Raw genomic sequence first — 10,000 nt, 5'->3', positions numbered from 1 at the left:
ACTGCTTGAGCGCTGCTTTATGTTTAATCACTTCCAATAACATTCCTTCGCACACTACTTTTATTTTCTTTCGCACTATTTGATTTTTGTCAAGATTTTTTGTTATTTTAGGCGTAGAAAAAAACAACAGGATGAATACCACCCTTAAAGCGAGCTACACTGAAAATACGCCACACTTTTTATTCAAGTGCCCAAACACATGAATTATTGAATAAAGCCACATCATAGATCTAATTGGTTTGTGTTTCAACATCAATCCAAATCACGATCAAATGCAAGTGTTCGAGCGATTAACTTTTTGGTATTTTTGGACACGTTATTGTCATTCGGGTGGCTCAAGCTTTTCAAGTGTTTTGCTCATGAATTTGTCCCACTGTCTTGAACTATAGAGGTATCTACGTGCGCATGTATTGCGTGTACGTACACGAAAAAGATTGAGGTTAAATTTTGTCCGGTCAGCAAAATCAAATGGTGCGCCAGTGTGTGTACGCGAAACGTCATAAAGCTCTATTCAAAGTGATGAGGAAAACACTTGAAATTGATCTTAACACCTACACAAAACAAGCACTATTCAAAGTCAACGTGATTTTCCACTTGAATTTAATGTGATTCACTGATTGATTTTAGCGCGACTTTTATCGATGGGTTGAAGCGAGGCTAGAACGAGTAGCACAAAAAACTCTATCGTTTTCAACTGGCCGGCCGGCGTAGTGGTAGCGTGCACGACTAGCAAACGAGAACCTGTATATCGCTTGTACGTACTATTATTTTTCAACACCATTTAAAATTCAAGTGTTTGGCTATTGAAATTATTTCATGGCCAATCACCGCAATTTCAAGTGTTTTGCGATTGATATTTGAGTGCTCTGTACTGCAGGGTTAGATCATGTGCGAAACACTTCGATGCGCTGTGTAAGTTTTGCTCACTGTAGCTCACATCACACTAACACAACTGCAAGACCGAAACCACCGCGACGATTTGCTTGAACTGTCAAACCAGGCGTCGTAGAAATAAAAATTGCGAAAGACTGGACTAATTCACAAAACTAAAAGAAATCTCGAGGGGGATGTCACTTCCGCGCTAACCGAACGATAAAGCTTCCTTTTCAAACCTTTGCAGCGTTCACTTTCACCTTTCCGCTTTAACTTGCTTTAACGCGCGTTAACCGCGATAACTTGCTTTTTGGCTTGCCTTTTCTTGCGTTCTTGCATCACACTGCTCGATTTTTTTGACAGCGAGAACTGTCAAGAGCAAATGACAGTTCTCGTTGTCAAATCATTCGAGCAGTATGTTTTGATCTGGGTGCAGAATAGTTGTCCGCAAAGCGGCCTCAATTTAGAACTGTCAAAGCGGAACCAATTTACTGTTCGCATAATTATACCAAGAAGTGGCAAGTATTGTGATCGATCTAAAATTTATTTAGTTAGGAATAAAAAAAAATCGATGGCTATTGAGGTATTCGAAGTCAAAACATCTTAATAAGAGGGTTGAAATCGAGATTGGCATAATTCGTCGCTAAAATTTTATAATCGCTATGTCTCACGCAAAACCTATGTTTATGATGCTTTTTTAAATGTTAGCGACGAATTATCAATAACTATGAATAGTACTTTCCAAATAATATTGGATAATCTTACTCCGATATTATCACTACACATCAAAGATACATAATCTCGGAACTTCCATTCGGTTGCTCTTCTGATTCACGAAATTCCACCCACTTTTGACACAATTTTTCATCACGTGGAAAACAAAAAAGGCCTCTTTTGGCCGCCCATCGTTTAGTCTAAAAAGAAAAAAGTGCGAAGCACTTAATTTTTCATCGAAAACATCAACATCAACAGATCCAAAATGTTTCATAATAATTCACTTCAGCAGCAAAAAATATGTCACGCTTGAGCTTGAACATAACCTTCTACATTGTTTATGTTTACAGCTGTAGTGCAGTTGTATTAGTGGGGAGCTTTCGAAAATCACGTTACGCATTCTGTCTTTTCAGCACCCAGGTTTTGATAGTCGAAAAAAGCTTTACCGGTTGAAGAATTCCGACTGGCTGCTGTAATCGTAGATGGACCATATTTGAGCCCAGAAATGGAACCGGTTTCACCGTTCCGTACTATCCACCTGCACTGGCACCACCGGTCCAGAATCGTCTTGATCCGGACAGCATGCCCTATTCGATTCAGGAAATAAGCAAGAATCAGCGGTCGTACGGTGGAGAGTCTGCGACGAACGCGGCCGGACTAGTGCGCCTTTGGTCACCACCAAGTTTTTCACTCAGGACCAGAACCAGGGATACTCTGGACAGTGTTTCATGCGTTCGTCGGTGTCCCACTTCCCGGTCAACACGGACATGATAAAGCAGAGTACCGTTCTATTCGAGTTGATCGTTTCACCGTTTGTCCGTGCCGTCGAGAAGGAACTGGTCCATCCGATCGTCAATTTTGGCGAGTTGGGACCGATTCGATTCACGGCCTACATGTGTCCGTAAATTCAGTTCATAGACGGCGGACGGTGTTCCAGTGCCCGGAACGTACGCCTTTGTGATAACCAAGAACTACTGCCGGAATAACACCCCGCCGAAGGTACTGGCGACGTGTCGTACAATAAGGTCAAGTCCGGGCTGGTTCATTTGCTGTGCGCGGAGTTCAAGAACAATATTCGTCATTTGCCCGTGGATGAGGGACAGGAGCGTGCCTCAATTAAGGTCCATGAAGCTTTATCACTTACAGCCTCAGATGGTAGTCTTCGGAGATGTCCAGGTAAAGGTTAACTTCTAAAAGCTTACACAGAACCTAACCTTCTCCTCCGACAGGAAATGTTCATGCCCTGCTGTTCACATCCTGCTCGGGCCAGCGCCAGCTGCGCGTGCTTAATCTGAGCCTGAAGACGTGCAACCAGTTGGTGGATTTTTTCCGCAGTTGCGACCTGGATACGACCAATCTGTTCTTCACCAACCAGGGCCTGTTCAAGCTGCAGGATAACAAGCCGTAGGCAATCAAGTACAGCCTGATCATGAAGGCGGCCCAGATTCTGGCCTGCTACCGGAAGAACTGGGCATCGTCTACGTCCGCCGGCCAGCTCGTCTTGCCGAATTGCGTGAAATTGCTATCGCTGTACATTTAGTGTCTGCTGAGAACGACGTCTTTTCGAGGGGTATAAGGACCCCACTCTGGACGACCGATCTTACGTGATCTACTTTGTGCAGCGCAGGTGCTGACATTGGTTCCGGACTTACACCCGTGGTTGACACCGGTGCACGACGTCAACGTTGACGTCTCAAATGTACCCGCGGCAATCCGGTGCACGGCAGATAAGATGATGGACGTTGGTACTTACATTTTGGGTAAGAATTGAGCACTGAGTTGTACAACAGAGTTCCACGCAACTAATCACCATCAACTTCTAGCAGAAAACGGTATTCAACTGTTTATGTTGCTCGGCACGGGCCTGTGGAGGAAGCGTCTGCATCGAGCTGCCCGACGTGATGGCTGCGTACGGAGTATACGGAAGCTGCGGTTCGATTTTTGTCTTCAAAATTATATTTTATTTATTTTAAAGCGGCTTTACATGTTATGTCAATAAAGTATCTAAAACTCGTCCAGTAGTCGTCCCTTCTTCCTCTTCTTCTTCCGTCACCGGATCATCTCGATTCAAGTCGGATACAATCCGCGCTTTTAGCCGACTTTCAACTTCACTGCCAATTCTACGGTCCGGATGTTTTGTATGTGCAAATGTAACATCCTAGAGCTGAACCAGAAACTGTTTAATTGTAATAAAAACACTAATTGAAATGAAAGTGAATTTTACTTTATACAACTCGATTTATTCCAGATTGTTTTTTATTTGCTGAACCTGCCGCGGCGTCCTTTATAATCCGCTCTTTGCAATCCTGCGGTGGAATTCCACACAGCTGGCGTTTAATCTCCAAATCGTACTCCAAATTGAAGATACCATCGTGCACCGACACCACCAGGCGCCAAGTTCCGCTTCCTCCTTAACCGCGACTTTCTGCTTCCGTACTGCGGCCTCCGGCTTACTTTTCGAGCATGAAAGACGACGCCTGGAATCCGGACCGACACCCGACAAATTATCCACGGACACGGTTGGGTAGCACTGGGCGTACGTTTCACCGGTGAGCCGAACAAAAATAACAATGCCCAGCAGGATGTGTCAATCGTCTTCCGGCAAGTCCACTTCCTCCACGTTGATCCGTCGGGGTCCTCCGATTCATTGTTTTCGTGATATTTGGCCGCATCGGTGCTGCCTGAATATTGCGTTCACTCCCGTGCACTTGCGCAACTTGTCAATTGCTTGGCAAACGTTTCACGATTGGCTGGGAGACGGTCACAATCAGGGCAAGAGCAGGAGATAGATACTGTAATGGACCCAGTATAGGCTTATCTACAGCCAAGCGCCTCGATTATTAGACTACAAAAAAATAAAAATCACAATTAAAATCTGTTAATCGCACTGCTAAAAAACATTACCAGAAAACTTTCCTCCTCCTTGAGTTTGAGTCAGGATTCTCCGCCAAAGTTCGTTTTCTTTGTGCCGCCGATCACACCTGGAATCCGGTCGTCAAAACGTGCGCCTTGCTCTGTGGAATGTGGAGCCGGCATCACACCGGCGAAACTTTTCCGTCCGTTGATAAAAATAATCACAAATTTTGCTTTGTTTTTTTTCTTTCTGTCAAAACTGCTTGAAAAAAACAAAAACAAATACCGAGTTGCCAAACATAACCAAAAACTGCTCGACGGCAAGGTTGCAAGATAGATTTACCTGGTTCAAAGTCGAGCAGGCGCTGGTCGCTTTAATTCGCTTTAACGCGCGTTAACTTGCGATAACTTGCTTTAAGGTGGCGTTATTTATGTGAAAACTCGGCACGATGAGTAGCGTTGATGCTTTTCGAGCTCGTTTTTGAGCGTTTTAGTGTGTTATCGCGGAGTGACGCCCCCCTCGAGAAATCTTCACTTTCCACAAGCAAATTCACACATTTTACAAGCTTTTCACTACTTTTCAAGCCCTTTACTATAAAACAAACGTTCAAATAATTGAAATTCCGCGGACCGCACAGCTCCAGCTTCTGCTCTCGATGGCAGGGCTGCCAACTCTTTAGTGAGAACGAAAGTGCAAGTTAATGAGAAAAACTCGGATCTGAGTTCAGGAGCAGAAATTCGTCACCAACGGTTCTGGAGATCAGGAGTGAAGCAGCCAAGGAAATCGCCGGGGATGCAGCCACCGACCGAAGAAAATGAACCATCGAGTGCACATCGTGAAAACCTCGGATCTGAGTTCAGGAGCACAGTACGACGTGGAATTCAACACCTGCTGACGAAGAGGACAAAGGAGCAGCGTTATCCGGATTTTCAACAAGCGACAAAATTTAAAGTGAAAAAAATCTAAATTCAAAATTCAAAAATAATTTTCCAAGTATGATAAGTTAAGTGAGTGTATGTGAGTGAAAACAAAATCCGCATTTCGAAAATCGTTAAAATAATTCAGCATGACCCAGATTAACAAGTTTGACAAAAGAAAAAAAAAACAACATTCAAAATTTATTTTTTAGTAGGTGTGTGAGTGTTTTCAAAGAAACCTTTCAAAATTATGTAGCAAAAAAATTTCAGTTAATCGAGTGTGTTTGAAATTGTTATAAGGAACATTACAATGAAATAATAGTTTTTTGTAATATATAATTACAAGTCTCAATTTGTAATTCAGAGTTACACAAATGTAACAAACGAAGATACAATTAAGGATTACGTAATCTTTGATTACGAATATTTGTAACACTGAATCACAAAACAGCAACAACTATAATTGTTGCGATGTGCAAACAACGAATGATACACGCGAGTGGAGACACATAATTAAGCATTTATTGTAGATCGTAAAATTATATTGAAAGTTATGCGTGTGTCTTCTTGAGCTCGCGGATTATGACAAGCAATGCACTAAAACAGTAACGGTTCAGGCTAAGACAAAGGGTCCTTGGATTACGTTTGACCTGTGGACTAGCATGCGCTGGAAAGAAAATCTTCTTAAAAGAAGCAGACAAAATCCGCTGGACGAAGAAGTAGCAGGCCTGCTGAGTCACGTGTCACGGATGCTGCTGCAAACCAAAAAGGACAGGTGCAAGAAAGATTACTATCAAAGATTGCTTTCAAACACCAGCCAGAAGAACGCGTGGAGGATTGTAGGAGACGTACTTGGAAGGAACGGTGTAAATGATGCACCTCGGTCTGTTTACGACAACGGAGGCGTGACGACTACGGACATGAACAAAATCTGCCAGCTGTTCAACGAGTTCTTCTGCAGTGTTGGGCACAAACTTGCGGCCACTATTCCAAGTGATCGAAATATATGTCGCTTCAACACTCTGCCGCGCCGTCCCGATTCTATGTTCCTCAGTCCTACTACGCACAAAAAAGTAGTCTCGTTGATTAACCAGCTGAACACCAAGAAATGTGCGGGACCGGACAACATATCTGCAACTTTCATTAAGGTGCATTACGAGGTGTTTGCGCAGATGTCTTCAATGAAATCATCATGACTGGACAGTTCCCGGATTGCTTGAAAGTGGCTCGAGTCGTACCGGTTTACAAGGCAGGAGATAAGAAGGACGTCAACAACCCAGATCGAAAGTCCGTAAACCCACGATGTTTTGTAAGGCAACGATGTTTTTCGATCAATTCGATGAACTGGTATGCTGCGCGTTAGAGTGACAGAGACGGAATGATTTTATTTTTCGTCGACGTTTCGATCGTCATGCTGTCTCTGTCTTACACGGTTGCGAATTTTCGGTGGAACTGTCAAACGAGTTTTTTTTTCGACTGCAGAACACATTTTGGCGTTTTTTCCGTTATTGCTTTTCTGGTAAGTTTTGTTTTAATTAAATCATCATTTAAAAGTTTTTATAAGAATTAACAACATGCATTTTGTTGTTATGCACTTCTTCCGTAGGGCTTAGCGTGGATACGTACGGCGGGGTGGCCTACTCAAAGGTAAAACACACTGCACTTCCGGAACTCATTTTGTCCCCGAACCGAATTAAGCCTTTCCGCTTGACCACCTGGGAGATGGCCTAGGAGTAGCCGGTTGTAGCGGAACCGGTGCTGCAGGAGTGCAGGTACAACATTAATTCTTTAACTCCTCCAACCCGGACTAACCTTCTTCTCTTTCAGGTCAAATAATCGGGTCATCATCTCCAGAAAGCGTAGAAATGGCAGTAGGTTCCTGAGTAGGGCGACATCTCCCGCTGTGTCCAATCCAGAGAACATCCGCAGATTCACTTGGGGCGACCGGTTCAACGGTGGTTCCGGCGAGGTTCACCGACCTACCGTAACGATAATTAGTTCCGTGGCACCGTCAAGAATGACGGTAACGACACAAACAAAGCGTTGGCCGCAGACAAGACGAAAATCGATCTGTAAGACCTGGAACTCACCGTTTTCGTTTCAAGGTCGCCAAAACGGTGGTAGCGGATCTGGCCGCAGAAATTAGCTCAGTCGAAATGGAACCGCTGATGGTGAAGAAGAGCACCGCGAGGCCGAACGACTTCGTCAAGATGACACTAAGCGAAGCGGCGGTGGCCAACACGAGCCAGCAGCAGCCACATAAGTTGGTGTCCGGAAGCGCGCATAAGCTGCCGAAAGCGTTAGCCATCGACAAACTGACCAAGGTCAAGAGGACGGAGAAGGTCTTCAAATCATCACTCGCTGGCCAACAATCTGCAGAACGTGTGCGAAATATGGTCGGAGTCGGTGACTTGAGCTGGTCAAATCGAGACAATTTCAATTATACGGCGGCTTCTGAGGCCAAGCAGGTGTCTTCCGTTTTGAAACGGAACATGACAACACACAAGACAACAAAGGTTCTTAGGTAAGTTTGTATTTCGTTTATTTTGAGTGAACAAGTTCAAATTCATTTAAACAATTAATCGTAACTGCATTCTTTTCCTCTCTCCTTCCAGAATATCAGCCACTCCGAGCATAATTGCTTGTTCAGTCATACTCGGACCAGAATCAGCAGCATTGGCACCAGCCGGGACTTCTCCGATGACGGAATGGCGGAGAAAACGATGAGGGTGAAGGTTATGATCGGGAGTCGGCGAGGCGTGGCGGCGGTTTCCAAACAGGAACAGGATTCCAAGGATCTTTCATAATATGATCACACTTCTTAATTTTCTTCAACATTTTTGTAAACGGTTTTCTGAAATTTATTTCGCCGCGATTTCCTACTTGCCATCCTCCGGTCGATCAATCCCGATCCCATCGTCGATTGAATGAGTGTTCCGGCCTCTCCTGGTAACGACTAATACAAATTCAACCCTGGTTCAACAAAATTATTATTGTTATTATTTTACAGCTTGTGCCCGCTTGCTACGTTGACGATACACTGCGCGGAAGTCGTCCAACATCGAGATCCCGACGGCTGCGAAATGTTCCGGTGTGATGCAAACTCGTAAGGGCCGGTCAGTACAACGCCAAAAATGACCGACACCTTCGACGCGCAGGAAACGCCACATTACTGGAGCGTGGCTAGTGACGGCGCTGGCGCTAGAGCTCAGTTTTGGGGACAACTATGGTGAGCAAGAAGTACATCTAGTTCGAAATTCAAAGATTAAAAAGCTGACCAACCGCTCTGTTAACGTACAAGCCGGCTCTACTACAAGGAGGAGGAAAATCTCCCCCACCACTGGGGCCAAGACCGCAACCGGCTTCCAAAAGCTGCACGATCGTTCCATGTGGCCGACTCCGGTGGCATCCCATGAAGACAGCAAAACTGCTAGCGCAGTCGAAATTGAAACACTACTGGTACCCGGAAACGAATCCTTCGAGAAGCGGACCCGGGACCTCAAAAGGAGCAAGCTAAATTCCCGTTGCAGTTCCGTGCGCTGATGCCACCGTTCATGTATTGTGGCAGCGGATACGCAGGTGGAAGTCCGGTTCGCCACCGACCACCGGGACTATCGTGGTATGCGAAAAAACAGTGTCGACGGGGCATGGATCAAACTATTCGCTGACGCAGTCGGGTGGTAAATAACGCAATTCGTATGGAAGAGGCGGCGGGCGTGGACATCGCGAACAAACGTAACCCCCATGGTTGACCACATGCAGCAGCGAGACCAGCACCGGGATTCCAACAATCACCGGCGGGTCTCTTCGGTGGTGGCGGCACCTTTTATGGAGCCGGAGATGGTCGTTCAGCGGCCCACCATCGATCCTCAGTAAACCGCCACCGTTCTCGCAACAGAATGGCCACGCCGGCATCGGAGATCTTGGACTGGACGAGGCCAAGCAACGTCTTGCGTCGCGAGGAAGACCAGCGAAGGAAGATGGAACGCAAGCTGGCCGCGGCCAGGAAGCTGCCAGGAGCGATGGTGACAGCGATGATATGGTCCCCGGGAGACCATGAGGCGTCACATTGACTCCGTGGAGGACGATCGCTTCAGCAGCCGTGCCCGGAGTCGTCCAGCAAGATGGGCGGCGACGGTGACCGTACAACGCCGCAGTTGAATCAAAGCGTTTCGAGCGACGACAACAGCCATTAGACGTGCCAGCCATTAGACGTATTTCTGGTACTTCAGGGCTGTGGATTCGAAGCAGGAGTCGGATATTTTTGGCCTTGTAACTGCAACTGGCCAGCGAAACCAGTACAACGGGAGCTTAGGTAAACAACTATTCTTTACATTTCTCAACCCGAACTAATTTTTCCTTCTTCCAGGTCAAATAATTTTGCGCCATCTCCAGAAAGTGGGTTCTGTGGATCGACCAGGACGTCGGCCCGGAGATGAAAAATAGGTAAAGTGCTGAATTTTCGACGACCCCGCAGGATGTCAACAGACGGTCAAGAAGCTGAGGAACCATCGGAGGCGTGCCACTTCGTTGACAGGAAAAAGTAGAAGCTGCCTTGTTAAATACTTCCGTTACGCCAAAAGCAGCACCGGCCACTATCCGGCGCAATGCTACGGAGCCGATATGATTGCCCTCTAGCCGG

General features: G+C 45.8%; 1 pseudogene; it reads left to right on the top strand.

Moving 5' to 3' along the window:
• The first annotated feature begins 886 nt into the window (after positions 1-886).
• Positions 887-8,165, top strand: LOC6053257 (annotated as a pseudogene).
• Positions 8,166-10,000: the final 1,835 nt, after the last annotated feature.

Source organism: Culex quinquefasciatus, chromosome 2 (genome assembly GCF_015732765.1).
Source record: "Culex quinquefasciatus strain JHB chromosome 2, VPISU_Cqui_1.0_pri_paternal, whole genome shotgun sequence".
Lineage (NCBI taxonomy): Eukaryota > Metazoa > Arthropoda > Insecta > Diptera > Culicidae > Culex > Culex quinquefasciatus.
This window is presented reverse-complemented; position numbering and strand designations above follow the sequence as displayed.